Source organism: Chiroxiphia lanceolata, chromosome 1 (assembly GCF_009829145.1).
Source record: "Chiroxiphia lanceolata isolate bChiLan1 chromosome 1, bChiLan1.pri, whole genome shotgun sequence".
NCBI lineage: Eukaryota > Metazoa > Chordata > Aves > Passeriformes > Pipridae > Chiroxiphia > Chiroxiphia lanceolata.
The window spans coordinates 114,920,138-114,936,072 of record NC_045637.1 but is presented as its reverse complement, the minus strand read 5'-3'; the positions used below and the strand labels follow the sequence as shown (position 1 = coordinate 114,936,072).

The 15,935-nt window shown below is 37.1% G+C and overlaps 1 protein-coding gene across 2 annotated transcripts in view; it reads left to right on the top strand.

The window, feature by feature from the left end:
* The window catches only part of RBMS3 (RNA binding motif single stranded interacting protein 3), a 705,062-nt gene that overhangs the window by 199,355 nt on the left and 489,772 nt on the right, over window positions 1–15,935 (top strand). The window lies entirely within an intron of this gene.

Here is a 15,935-nt window from a genome sequence, read left to right as displayed (position 1 = left end):
CTCATGCCAGCAATGGCTTGGAAAAGCCGTCTGTAATTTAAAACTTTATTTCAAAATTCATTTCACAGGGTATACCTGGCAAGAAGTCAAAGTGCTTCGTTGTGTGATCTTTCCACTTTCTGTACTACACAACATAGCTGTAGCTCTCCTAGCTGTCCTTTCAGTGGTTTGCTCCACCCCTTCCCCTGCAGATCTATCTCCACATGATCTGACCTTTCTCATTCTGGGATAGAAATGTGGAACTACAGTGTGAATATTTATTTAGTAACTGGACTGCGTTCTCCAGTTACCACCTTCTCTCTTAGATACAATGGAAAAAAAGAATTGATTTAGCATCTGCTGGCATCAGACCCCTTCGGAAGAAAAAGTAAAAAGTAGGTCTTCTAATTAGCTCTTCATGTTTCTCCCTAGTTTGGGGTAGCATTAAAAACGAGAAACTTGTGTATTGTTGATAACACACTCAGAGTGACTTAGCCCTTTTCTGACCTTTAGGGAATATTCAATAGAAGAAACTTATGTTTTTCACAGTGACTTATAGTGGTTTTTATCTATTGAATAGTTAATGTTGGGTGGGGTGTCCCATGATTGTGCAGCTCTCAGTATTGCCTAATGTTATTTGTAGATATGAGTAAGGAAGAATAGTGTTTCTCTCCCTTCCACTGTATGGAAATGTTCCTGGCTGGTTTTCTGCTGATTTTCACCCACGTTTAGTCATCTATGGATTTTTTTTTTCCCCCGATTATCACCTTTTTCTTTACTGATATTTGAAAAAATAGTGACAAACACATGTTGTTCTTTGTAGGCTTTAAATTGTACTGGTAAGAGGGAAAGCCCTACATTGTGCATTCATCAGGAAAGTTGACAATTACTAAATGGAAAGAAGGCTACCCCTGGGTGTTTCTATTTGCCAAATTGCCATAACAGATCTTTTACTAAGGAAATACTAAACTCATAGAAGATGCTAATAGACTGTGCTTACAAGAACATGTTTGAGAGTAAGTATCAGCATGTCTGGGCTTTGTTGTGACAATGAAGAATGTAATGGTGTATTGCAGATGGCTTTCTCTTTGAAACTCTTTTTATGTTTGGGACTTCAGCATGAATTCTCATTTCCCAGCTGACTTCCCCCATCCTTCCATCTGGGACATTCTTGTGACTGTTTTGCCTTATTTTTAATAATAATTATATTTTATAACAATAATTTATTATTATTAAAATGCAAAGTGTACCCTTGGGAAACTACACTGCAACCTATACATTCAAGTTTTTCTAGTAAAAAAAAACCCACCACTGTCTCTCTTAAAAATGTTATAAATTAATGGATGTCTATCTCAGCATAATTCAGTGACCATTGAAGAGTAAAAAAAAAAGACAAGTAAAAACCAGTAAAGTTTATATCAACTCTTAAAATCAGTGGAGATGTCTGTGTTTCTTATCAGAAGGAATTAAGAATAGTAGATTCTTTCATGCTAGGCGTTTGGGTACTGAAGCTTAGTTGGCCATTATAAACCTCAAACTCTTTTATTGCCTGCTTAATCTTGTACTTTAAATTGCTGTTTATTTCCTGAGAGTCAAACTACGAGGGTACAAGTTTTCAAGTGGAGATTCTTCATGTATTGACCTAACTATAAACTGTTAACAATATCTAAATAAAGAGAAGTCAAAGAAGTTTCACAAGAAGTGTGTGGAAGTAAGCAAGGACAGGAATGGAAGAGTCATAGATAGCCAAGATTTTAAGGAATAGCCTGAAGCTGGTCACAATTGAAAATCTATATGCAAGTTGCCTACTTACACCTACTTTGCAAATTCTTGAACTTTTAAAGTCAAATATAAGTGTTTGAGTAGAGAATACACAAACAATTCTTTTCTGTTCTGTCATCGTTTTTCTTGCAAAACTGTGGATTTTTTTAAAAGTACAGTGGATGACTCATCTTTTGAACAGTTTAGTCCTAATAGAAAGTAAGTAGCAGTAAGACAAATGCTTGTGTAGAATACTGACGGAAAAAGCAGGACGGTGAAATACTCAAACTGTTTGTTCCTGTTATTGAATCTTCTGTTTCCAGACCTCAGATGCACCAATATTTCCTCCAGGAAGTGAGAGACATAATGAATGTGTGTGTTTTTTCCAGAAATTAGTTTATTATTAAATGAAAAAGGTCAATAAGTCTCCTCACAATTTGCAACCCTGGTATGCACAGAGGTAGCGTTCTACCAAGCACTTACAAACACTATTGACTTCACTTAAGTTCAGAAATTTTGCATGATATATTGGTATATGTATTGACTGATATATTTATTTTTAAGTGAGGAAATACACAAGAGAGAGAAGTGAATAATCTGACACTATGTTTTATAGATTAGCATAGTGGAAATCTCTTGTAAAGATTAAATACGGCCATATGCACCCTCTGGTTTTGATTGTTGTATCATAGTGATCAATGCAACAAGGCAGTATAAGATCATTAAACATCTCTTGTTCCATGAACCATTGCTAAATGCTTCAGAACAAGGTGCAAGGTGTCCTGTGAATAATAAGAGTAAAATATGCTGCCCAGAGAGCATTAATCTTCCTAGCCATCTTGTATAACCTGCATCAAGATTTATATGCTTTTAAAATAAACAACAAAATACAAAATCCCCCCTTTCTTATCTAAATCTTCATCTTTTTGTTCTTACAAAGAAATAAAGTTTTTATCTTCTGTACAGGATCAATTCTGTTAGATATTTAAGTCTTTCAAATGAAAATATTTTGTATGATTCTAGTACTATAAGAAATCCTCTGGGCTTCAGTAAGCTTCCTCCTGCGCTTACAGCTATGCATATGCTTAAGGTTCTTGGTGCACTGGGACCTTAGCATCTAGAAAAAAATTGACATCCCAAACCTGAATGGCATTTCCTATAGTTATCAAATTTTTGCAGAGGAATGTTTAGCAGGATCTTGTTAAACTGTATGATACTGATGTTAAAGAAACAAATTAATACTATACGTACTGGTTCATCTAGTAAGTTTGGTATTGTTTGATCAGCCAGATGTGATCCATGAAATAAGTTCTTAAAATTTGTCTTACCATAACTGAATTCTATTCTTCTCATAGCAACTATATTCCTCTATATTTTTTTTCAATTTGAGTCTATAAGAAAATATTTGGGGTTTAGAGTTAAATTTTCTGCTTCTCAAAAATAAATTTTTAAATAAAACATAATTTTGCATATATTGATTAAATTGGGTTTTGTTAGTTAATATTTTCTATAGAGAATTCATTATGAAATACTATGTTTCTGCCTCAAATCAGAATTTTAGGCAGTGGCAAAAAACCTCAGTGTATGTTCTATGAGTTTGATCTATCTAAATTGACAATTCCTATTAGGGAGGTTTTTCTATATCATGGCCAAAGTAAAAGAGCGCTGAAAAAGGGTTTGGTAATCTCAAATCATGGTGTCACTAGGATCTATTCAGTGTCCATTTCATATTTTTTATTTTGTTAACAGGTTGATAACACCATCAAATATTTTGACAGTTTATGTCTGACTATTCCATTGTGCAGCAGTATCTGCAAATAGTTTCGGTATAATGACAGTCTACAGCAGATATTTCTAAAATCAGAGCAGTTAGGGACATAGATATATTTGGATTTTAGAATAAGCAGTAAATTTTTTCTTCAGTCTTTAAGATCTAGCCCATCATCTTTTTTTTCCCCGTGCCTTTCTTCTTTCATGTTACATAAAATCTCAGCAGCAGACAGTTAAAAAAAAAAAAATTACATTTTCGTCCTAAAGAAACATTTTTAGATATTTCTTTTAAAGTATATAATTTGAAAAGAATGTTCAATAAGTTGTAACAAGGTGGTTTTTATCTCTATGAATTAAAGAAGAGCTTCATAACATTTCCCCCTCATGTAATATAGATATAGATGTATAAATGTAAATACACATAGATAAATGAGATGAAACAGAGCCCTATTATTATGATTCTGCTACTCAAATCGACTTTCCCCATCTTTGCTTTTGTATGACTTTAGCTTTCTTAAATCCACCTAATTCATGGTTCTGATTTTAGCTTCCTCAAAAATTAGTCTGCTGTTAGATTTAAACAAAATTGGAAATATCCTCTATGTTGTTCTGCCTGTATTGATCTTTATTCCACTTCATTATACTTACATATATGTATGTGAATTACTAGAAGCCTCTCTGTGTCTTTTGTTGTGTTTATTACCAATTGTATAAACTTTCATACTCTTTATATACCTGAAAATTGACCAAAAACTTGATTCTGATGATTGGGTGATTGGTGATTGATTTGGGGATTTGGGACATTGCTGTTACATTTAAATGGATGAAAGAATCACACATTCTCCCAAAGGGTGAGAAAAAGGAAGCAGTAAAATCTCTGCTATAGAGACCAAGAAAGAGTTGTGAAATGTTTGAGTCACATAAGAAGACTAGTACAGAGGTAATGGTGATTTTTGATCTTCCAAATAATAGTTTTCCTCTTTAGGTGAAAAATCATCCTTTTTTTCCAAGTATAGTGGGTGAGATTCTTTTACATCCATATCCGTTAACCCTCTCTCTTAGTATCTCTGTAACAGTTCACAAGACAGTAAAAGTTGTGCTTAATAATCATGAAGATACTTTTAGGTGATTGGAGTTTTTAAATTATATTTTAAAATGAAAAAATAATGTATCTCCGAAAATATCTCTTGGCAATCTTCAAAGATATTCCCACTAGTCATTCTGAACTGTTTGAGTAGAATAGGACAACTAATGCTCTGAGCTTCTGTTAAACAAATCTTGTTAATATTACTGTTTTTTCCTGTTTCTGCCATAAGGTTATGACACCCATGCCTATCAGGAAATACAATGTATGACTGAATATGCTATATGGGAAATTTTCCTGATATGTATATTCTAAGCACAGACCTGCAGACACTATCTGCTGACACAGAAACATGAAATTCAAAATATGCCTTTTAAAGGAATTTCTATGGTAATTGTATTAGTTTAATTTGCTATTAATTCTCTAGTATTTTTAAACCAGTGTCCTTACAGCATGGTAAGGAATTCTACCCATCCTCAACACAGTCAGCAACTCTAGAAAGGATTTGACTTGAGAAGCAAAGATTTTAAACTAACTGGGAACAATGTGACAGAAATCTCCATCTGAATTCATTCTGTGTTTAGTTTTTTGAGATGTAGGGTCAAAAACAGAAATTGGAAAACACAGGTGAGACAGAGTAGTATCTGTTTATCCTTGGAGCCTTCTGCTGTGGATTCTGGTCATCTTCTCTCTTGTTCTCAGTCTCTGTTCCTCATGTCTCTTGCAGCCTGGACGTGACTGCTGTACTTATATTTTAAAATCTGGATTTTAACATTTCAACAAACACTTGGGGATATGAAAAGAACTTTTAGTTACAACAGGGAGAAACACAAAAGCAGAGGTTTCCTTCCACCTATTTGCCTGTCAAGTTTATGATGTTGAAGTTCAGTAGGAAGGATATGAATCTTCTTCATCCCATTGTGCACTGGGGCGAAAAAATACCTTAGGCTGGGCTGCGCTGAGTTACTCTCCTCGTTGTCTGTGTTTCCTAAGTGAAGAAGTAGAGCTCCGCACGCCAGGCTCTGAGGAGCTTCAGCTGGATTACCTCTCTCAGGGGTCAGTGACTTCTCTTATTTGAGCATCCTCCAACAGGATTCAAAAGATCTTTGCTTTCCACCCATCCATGTGTAGTGTGTTCAGGTTATTTTTTTATCAGCAGTGTAATTTCATGAAAACTGAAGCTACTTTCAGACTTGTGTGAGTTTTCATTGCTTCAGTGAAACCTAGTAAATTTAGTAAAATTTAGTAAAGCCTTACTAAAATCTAAATTTTTGCATTTTGTTGTTGTTATTTTGGTTTGTTTACCAATTCACAGAGTACAAAATGCCAATCTGAAACACTTGTGGCTCGGCCAAAAGGCAAGTCAGCCCACAAACTCATGATCTTTAGCTGGTAAGAATAAAAGGAGTGATTTATAGCTTGAAGGAAAGGTACTATTAGGAGAAGGTTGCTTGTTTTCATTCACATCGATGCTTGAAAATAAAAGTGTTTTTTATATATTTAGAAACATTTTTGGGGTATTATCTAAAGGCATTTTTTTTCTTTTTTACCTGGCCACACAATAGTGCTTTATGTACAGTAGACAATGACACACGAGAGAGCTGTGCTTAACTCAAGAAGTAGTTTCTACAAAGCTGTTTGCTTATACTTATGGTTTACTTTAAGGTCATGAGTAGTCCCATTATTTTAAATGTTGTGCTGACCAAAGCCAGAGAAGCTTTGCATGGTCAGACCTTCAGCATGTGTACCTCATGCTGCTTGATTGCTTCAGTTAAGATATTCACTGTTTCATTAACTGACTAGTATTTTTGTTTCTTGATACCTGTGTCTCCTTCACACTAGTTTAGACTATAGGATTATCAATAATCTACGGAATTATTTGGATTTTAATAGCCTTTCATTGCCTTCTTTTTTTTCTGGGGGAATAAAAGCAAATCACAGCAAAATCTCATAAGCTCTGGTGCCTTAGCATGCTATTTCTTAGGAATTTCTGTTGGGAATTCTAATGTCATTTTTCGTTGAGATTTAGTTATGTTTTAATGAAATCTGTAATCTTGTATTGATATATCCTAGAAAACCAGTTCTTGCTGCACTGAATTCAAATAGCTTATAGTCAACTTCCCAGTTATAATTTGCTCATCCCTTCTAATAAGTTTATCATCTCTCTCTCTCTTCTGCAACATGAGTGCCCAAAGCTTAAGGGAAGAAAAAGCAGCTTTTCTAGACAACTCTGTAGCTCTGTGTGCTTTTTCCTCTGTTCTGTATTTGATACTTGACAGATATCTGAGGCAGTTGAAATTGATTTTGAGTACCCTGAGAGCTGGTCTTGAAAAGATCTTATTTCTTATTTTCTTCTTCTCTTTGTAGTTCATTCTGCTTTCTCTTTTATTTTTCATGTGTCCTACTGAAGTCATGGAATTGTTCGACTGACTATTACATTTCTAATGGATCAGTTGAGTACTGGAAAAGCCAGAGGATATTAGCCTTTTCACATTCAAATGTGTCATATACAATATATGTGGTTCTATGAATAATTAATTTGAGTGAAAGGCCTGAGTATGATTTTACTGAGTAAGAAATCGCTTTTTAATTTTGAATTTTCTGGCTATCCAGTTTGCTCAGTTTACTTCCTTGTTTTTTAAAATATTCATTGAACATTTTCAGCCCAACTGAAAGATTTGAAAACTCCTGATTCCAGTTACAAAATTCATACTGGGTTTTTATTTTAATTTAAAAAATTTTTTTGTCTGTTCGGTTTATCTGACGCTTCATCTTTCTATGTTTTCTTGGTTGGATTCTTTAGGGGCTATGTTGTCTGTAGCGTCCCTCAAGTGATCAAAAGTGTTGGCACTTAAGAGATAATAAGAGTTCAGGTCTGATACTGAAAAATGAGCTATAATTTTCCCTATATTATTTAATTCCATAAGAAGTGATGTTGAACTTCAGACTTTTGTGCTGGAAATTATAACTCCATGGTCAGAGAAAGCAAGCTGTTTTATTGTCAAGGGAGCAGGAGCCTGTTCCCCAGTCAGCAGTAAAACAATTTATGGGAGGAGTATTTGTTTCTCCAGCAGAAAATAAAAACTGTTTGCAGGGTATTGTAGCTAATGACAGGATGGATAAATCATGCACCTGCAGAACTCCTGGTATACAATAGATATAACATCGCGGGAAAGAAATCATAGCTTTGATAGATGTCCTAATCCCACAGTGATATTTACAAAAGCATGCAAGCCCATCCACAGGAGTTAGCTGGAGAGTGGTACATTGGTTAGTTTTGTAGGATTTATAGAATTCTTCCCAGTGGCCAAATGCATTTCATAACTGCACTGCATTCAGTAAAGTAAGCATTTTGTGGACATGAAGGCTGGTAATATGCATGGGATGCTGGAATCAACACTTTCTCTACTGCAGCTGAGGAAAGAAATTTGACTTTTTATCATTTGCTAGAATTGTAGCAGTGATGCTGTGCCACAGACATTTTTCAGTTGTTCATAAGCATCCCTCTTCCCTGGTAGCTGAGTCTGGGTTGCACTCACTGGTTAATGTTGCAGACTTGCTTAAATCGTCAGCCAGCTGTTACTCTTGGGATTGTCTAAAAAAAGTTGCATATTGCAGATCTAGTGTGAAGAAAATCATTTTGTATCCAAGACATTGGTTGATTTATTGTTCAGGGAGTAATTCAATATACATGTAGTAAACAGATACATCAGAAAAAAAAAGATACTGCAGAACATAGTGAAACATGCCTTTGGGTACTGTAAAAGGGGATAGGATTCAATTGTTAATGAAATAATTATTTTTCTCCCCAAACTATAAAGAAATAATGAGTTTCACAAAAAGTGTTAGCTGTCTGTAAAAAGTTCCACTTCAGCACACAGGTAAATGCTAAAATCAGTCATTAATCAGTAAAGCTCCTGAACTGGTGTTTCAGTCAGTGATACATAGGTCTGCATTGAAAATAATTACCACAAAATTAATACAAGAGCCCTCAGTACCTGCAAACAGGGATTCTGGGAAATGCACTTATAATGATAATTTTTTCTTTTCAATTTTTGCATTATCCCTTTCTGTCCTCTGTTTTAACAAGGAAATGCTGCAAGTCCCAAATACTGCTGTGTACTTTCCAGAAAAGTCCCTCAAGACTGGCAACTGTCATATGTGAGAGAGGGATTCTTAGACCTCGTAAAAGTACTACTCTAGAGATCTGCTAAGATCCGATACCTAACGTAATATGCTTTGTATGTAATCAACAACTTTCCTTAAGAATAGTGTTCACCATTAGACTTTCTTACCTAGAACAAATTCTCCCCTTCAAGTTCTTTGCCTCTGTGACTCATGGGAGAACATCCATTTCTCCAGTCACTCCGTACAGATGAGCGGTGTGTGCAAAGAAGTATTGAGTGATTTATTTTATTTGGGTGACTTCTCTAGAAATAAGAAGTATGCAGAGGTCATCTGTGGTGGGGTCTTAACCAGTGCTATCTTACCAGAATTTACTGGGAACACTCAGATCATGTTCTTCTTGGGTTAACATAATGCTTTACTACTTTAAATTGTAACCATGGTGTTGTAAAAAAGGTTGGAGTAAATTTAACAGATGCCAGTGTGTTTTATTTTCAGAAAATAATTACTTAATGACCTACCATTACAAGGTCATATTCAATGTCCTTCTGAGGTTGTTCTGACTTAAATTTATCACAATAGATGGACAAAATAATATTCTGAATACAAGAAACTTTGACATGGCCTTGCTTGGGGTCAAGATAGTCACTGTGTTCAGACCTAAATTAAAGGTTTAATCAAGACCAAAAAGAATCCCATCTAACAACACACGTTTTAATCCCAGTTTACTTTTCAAAAAGAATGTAACAAAGATAAACAAATAAAAAAATATCCTTTGAAAAGTTTCTTTTCACTCTCTGTGGAAGGAAGACATACAAATGAGCGGTCCAGAAGCACGACTATCCCCATGCTCTATTGCTAGGTACAACATGAGTAACAAAACCAATACAAGCATCTCACACATGCAAAATTCCCTTTCTTATTCTGGAGAAATCAGTTTGAAGTACAGGAGCATTTCTTGAGACTTTTACTTGGCCTTTCAACTGAGTTTTCCTGCTGAGATACTGGTGTTGGTACTGTTTTCAGGGAAGTGTGTCTGAGCAGAAGATGACTGAAACTCAGCGGTCTCTTGCCTAGAGAGCCATCAGGTGACAGCAATTTTGGATTACAGAGGTGTCCCACAGAGGTTGCCAAGAATCTTTAAGTCTTTTATCTGGATTACCACTGGCCTATCTTTTGTTACTTATTCTTTGCTCCTTGATGCTGATGTGGACAGTAAGATGGCAGAAAACCAGGCTCTTCATGGCACGTTCCTCAAACTGTGAAGGCTTTCATTTTTTTCAGCACCCCTGCTCACTCTTTTGTGACTACAAGAGCAATGTTTCATACTTTGCCTAGGAAAAAAATGCTCTTAGGATTCAAGTAACAGTTAAAAGTACAACATGAATTACAGTGTTGAGTCACTGGAAATGACAGCAATTCTAATCAGAAAAGTGTGAAACCCATATATATTTTGTTTTCAAGGCATAACTCTGGAGAAAAATAACAATGAATGGCAAACTCTTTTTCTAAAATGCATTCCTTAAGAGTTATTTGAGTCCTATCTTAAAAAGTCTCTCAGCTTAGTATTTCTACTGGGCCCCAGTTCTAAGTATTCCAGATGTACGGCCTAGGTCCTCTTCACCTCATTGGCAGGGAGCTTGTGTGCCAAGCAAGGCTATCCCATGGAGAGAATTCCTCTCTCACCTACTGAGAGGGGGCAGATGGGCTGCACACCCTGAGTTTTGGTGTGATGTGGACTAGCTCTCAGTGCTCTTGGATCCACTGCATAAGCTATAATGTTATAAGTATGCTGAGATATGAAATACAACCTCATCATTTCTCTGTGGTTTCAGTGGAATGCTATTTCTTTCAGCTGATCCTGTTTTTCCAGGTAAAGCATATTGAGTTTCAATCCCATGTCTGGAAAAACAATGTTTCTCTCAAATTTGGTCATGTCTGTGAAGTTTTTTTGTGAAGGTTATGACACAAACTTGATAAACTTGAAATCAGCAGTGGTCAAATATTAGAAGCTCAGTTCTTACTGAAACAGATACAGTCTGGTTTTAGACTGTAAAAGATTTGCATGCTATAGTGAATGATTATGTTGGGGAAAGTAGCAGCACAAAATTCTTCTTTCCTGCTGTTAAAAAAAAATAAAAATCTGCAATATCTTCCATGTTTAGTTTTCATAACAACCCCAAAAGAAAAAAACACCCTCACTCTTCAATTCCTAAATAACACAATCTTTAGGGTCTCTCAGGTGGATTTTGTGATGAACTAACTTCAGATTTTGTTTGCCAGTTTCATATATTCTCTGAGCATGAAAACAAATGCAGCATTTTAGCTCATGCAATAATGTTCCAGGGCAGCTATTTTCATTTCTTAGTTTTACAGGTTATAGGAAACCTTCGATTTCTATGGGAACGGTAGTAATTTGTAAAGCATCCAAACTTTTAAGAACATAGGACTATGCTTTGCATCATAATCTGATCCAAATACTGGCATATAGAGTTCCTGCAAGCACTATCTCCAGAATGGCAGTTTCTCTCTTTGGATTTTCCCATCTTCTGTAATCATTTTAGCATCCAAAATAAGGGATGTCAAATCCCTTGAAGAGATAGCGGGAAGAGGGTGGACACCCATTCAATCACAATTCCTTTCAGGAAAAAAACACAGAAGATGCAGCTGAAGACAGAATCATTCTATAATCAAAATCCAGGAGACTGGAAACAACTCAAATTGTGTGGGCTAAGAAAATGACATCATAGCTCTGTGAAATTGCTTTTAAAAGATGAGGTAGTGGGAGGTTGAATTCAGATGTTATTTACACCTCTTTAATCTCACATGCCTTTTTTTTTTTTCTTTAAGTCAATGTTAGTCAAGAGGTAACGTAGAGGATTATATTTGAGGCTCTCTCTTCTTTTGGAGTGCCAAAGCCAATAATAATCATAGCATCTCAGAATAGTTGACAGAAAGGTGTCTAATAGAGGTAGTAAATCTTGCATTTGATGTGAAATAGAATTTCAGAAATTAACATGTATTTTTACTGTTAGTTCACTGCCTGGTGATGCTGTAATGCAAAAGAGTGGAGGGCACAGGTGTGATGACATGAAGACTAAGGCTATGTCAGAACTGTGAATGTTGTCTAACATCCTAGACAAAGGGTGTGCTTTATTCGCATACAAATAGAAAGGAGTGGCTGCTAGTTCTTACACTTATTATAAACATCTTTAAAAGTTGGAAATGTACCAGTCAAAAATATTGCCACCATTTAAAATTTGCACAGAACTCGAATGATAAAAATTGTTCCATAAATACTATGTTCTATTTTTTCCACTGTTAGACTTCATACATCAGCTATTACAAGTACTAAGAACTGAAAGCAGGTAAGCTCAAGATATAGTAATAATACTAATAACACTTTGTACTTCACTCATGCTTATGTCCAAAAATGTTCAAAACTTTTACAAACATGAGGAAAAGATTAGTCTTGAAGTTTTAAAGTAAGATTATCCGTACTTATAAACCAGAGAAATTAAGGCATAGGAAAAAAGGGTTATACTTTAAAATGTACTTAGACATTTGAATTTTATTGATCTCACTTTTAGATTGCATCAGACCTTTAGGGTATAAAGGTACTGGACTGACTTATTAAAGGAAAAGAAAATTCTCCCCTTGCTTTGTAATATTTTTGTTTCTGGCAAAACATAGCAAGGAGGGCAACAGTTTTTGTGGATTTGTTTGTGGGTTTTTTGGTTTTGCTTTTTGGTTTGTTTGTTTGTTGGGGTTTTTTTTGTTGTTGTTGTTGTATTGGGTTTTTGTGGGTTTTTTGTGATCTGATAACTTTCTGCAGAAGTCTTCTGATAAATGTTGACCAGGTTGTTCCAGAAGTGGAAGCTGCCATTGACATACTAAGAGATAAAAATAAGACAGGATTATGGGGAGAGATGATACCTTTTCTTGATGAAATTTGTTTGGAATAGTTGAGGGGAAACAGATACGCTTCTAAATCCCGAGTAAAAGCTTGTGTGCCACAAGATCTGCCCATTGGCCTTTGCTGGCTGCCAGACACCCACCCAGAGGCTCTTTCACTCCTGCTCCTCAACAAAACAGAGGTGGAAAATAAGGTGAAAAAGCTTGTGGGTCAGCATAAAGACAGGGAGATCTTTTAGCAGTTACCTTCACAGGCAAAACCAGACTCAATGTGGGAAAATTAATTTATTGCCAGTTAAAATAAGTTTGGTTAGTGAGAAGGAAGGGAAAATTAAGACAATACCCTCCCCTTATCCCCCCTGCCTTTTTCCCATGCTCAGTGTCACTCTGTTCCTGAGCCTCCTTCTCACCCCTGCTGGCACAGGGGGTATGGGGAATAGCAGCTGTTCTCTCCTGCTCCTCATGCTCATCCTCTGCTCTAATGTAGGTGTGGGCCTTCGGGACATCTCCACGTCCTCCAGCATGGGATTTCTCATAGACCCTGTCCCACATATACCCCATATGGGCTTTCCAGAGGCTCAAGGGGATCCTCCTCAGCCTCCTCCTTCTCTCCCTTGGGTGCTCACAGGCATATTTCTCACTTTTTTCCTCACTCCTAGGCAGCGTTTTGCCCTTTCTGAAATACTTTTTCCCAGAGGTGCCACCATCCCTGCTTCAGGGCTCAGCCATGTCCTGAGGTGGGTCACTGGGAGCCAGCTGGAACCAGTTGTGTTTGGCACTGGTGGAGCCCTGGCCTCACCTCACAGAGGCTGCCCTGCACTGCCAACACCTGGGCAACTACCCCTGGGACGCCATTGTTCCCTCACACCTCTTCCAGTTGGTCCAGTGTCTTTCCCACAGTAGAGTTGCCTCTGCACTCTGCTGGGAAGGTTGCAGAGATGTGCAGTGTTTTGTAGATCAGAGAGTACCTTGAATTCAAAAAGTAAACTTTTGGGGTCCCTGATCTCACATCCTAGCTCCCCAATAACCCAAGGGGACCAGGCTGTCCCAGGACTTAGTGGCTGGTGGTGAAGATATCTCTCTTCTCTGGCTGACAATCTGGATACCTTCAAGATTTCAAGGCCAATTATCCTGGGAATGTCTTCGTGTAGTGACTTTTGTTTTGTTTTGCTTTGTGGTTTGTTTTTTTTTCTGGACGTGATCCAGCGGAAAGAGAGCAGCTTTCAGCGGGTCAGACATGGTAGCCTCCCACCAAAGCTGTTCAGAGCAGAGGGTTCTCCTCTCAGGGACCTTCCCCTCATGGCTCCCAGCTACCCTGAGGGGGAGTGGCATCTCGCTTCCTGCCTCTGCACCCTGAGTGACCTGCACGGGCAGGACACCCAGCACATCCTTGGTGGTCTGAATGGCTCACTGTTCCTAATGCACCCTGCATGAGGTAGAACTCGGATGGAGGATTAGAAAGGAGGCAGAGAGGCTCTTCTCTGTGCCTGGAATTAGTGCTGGGGCTGAACCACGCCTCCAGCACGGTGGCAGATTCGGGAAGGCATTTTGTGTAGCACACAAGCAAGAAACAAACTCAGACAACAGACAGAAGGCTGTTCAGCAACTAAGACAGGCTGTTTAAAAAACAGGGTCATTTTTGCTCCTGTTCTGTAATACAGGAACAGGTATTGTGCATGTCTGTGTAGTGCCAATAACGTGTCTCTCCTTAGTTCTCTGTAGTGGAGTTCTCTGCCATAGTGAAAATAATCAGTTAACAATTATCACAGGTGACAATGCATCTTTACATCCTGTCAGCTGCAGATATTTTCCACTGGTCTGTACAATAAAAACTGATCAGTAATAATAGGAAGGAGCAAAGCTATTGTTGGGATAGAGCAGCTCAATGTTCACAGAATATTCGATGGGGGATGCACTTCTCAAGAGGAGTTAATAAGCAGCCACACTTGAATACCTGATGTTTATAAAGGGGAGAAATTTATACAGAGGAGTACATTATGGCTAAAAACCTATTTGATCTGGCCGAAACAAAACCTGGCCTTCATCTCTCATGTAGAAGAAAGTCTACCAGGGCCCAGAAAGAGAGATTTGTCTTTGAGGAGTGATCTGAAAGATAAGTGATGCGTCAAAGGAAAGAAAATGCAGTTTCTGCTCCTTAGGGAAAGAGGGGAAAAGGGGAAGGGAAAAAAAAAAGAAAGGGAAAAAATTAATACTCCTCTGTTGTGTTTTGGTTTTTTTTTTCCTAGCTGTAGCTGTAGCCTCTTTCCTTTGATTTGTCATGATTTAAATTCATATAAAAAGATTTATTTCAAATAAGCCCCTTTAACTGTAGGGGCAGATTTTTTTCCCTAAAGCCTTTTGTAAGAACAAAGTAACCACTTGTCACACACAGAGACTAATGAGAGTTTAGTGTGGGTTTTAGTGTTCATTCATACGCTTTGTGTTCAGCTAGTCATAAGTTAAATCTTTAGAAATCACACCGCAGGAATCCTTCTCTTAGGGGTGGGGGCAGGAGGCAAATCTGTGGAGATATTGAGAGCTGGTGAGCGGAAACTGCTCTTTTCAGGCTTCCTAAACGGCAGCGCAGGAAATAAACACATGCAGGAAGTCATTTGGCCTTTTCTTGAACTTAAAGTTTATACAGCAATTGATAACTGAGGCAAACTTTGTGTACTTAAACTTTTGAAAATTAAATGAAGTAAAGAGAGCACATTTAGCCCATGCCAGCATGGCCTGTAGTTTCTGCAACCAGCTCATCTAAATATAGTATTAAAAATCAGAAAGATTATACAGGGTATATATTTTTATAGCTAGAATATGTCTTTGAAACCTTTTTGTATGTCTTCTCTCTGTCCTCTTTTCCTTCCATTTCTCTAATTCTCTCCCAATGAAACTGAACTGAAACATTGAAACGAAACTGAAAATCATGTTTATGAAGCTGTTTTCTGTGCTTCTGCACCAGACTCTGCTCTTTCATACTTTCCCTGACCTTCTCATTTATCTTGTAAGCCCTTCAGGGTAAAGATGGTCTTGGACTGTGTGAAACACCTTGTTAGGTGGTGGCCCATATTGATATTTGGTTAATGCTACATATGTGGTGTGTAAAAGTTGTCTTTGAAAGGAGGGTAAAAATAAATGAAGTGTCATTCTTGAGTATAGCTTTTGAAATTGATAGCATCAATTTACGAACAAGGACATTTATAAGCATTTCAAAGAAATATTATTTGTGTTCATATTTCTCAACCTTTCACTGTGTTAACAAGGTCACTGTAAATTTAATGTTTAAAAATGAACAGGTTTA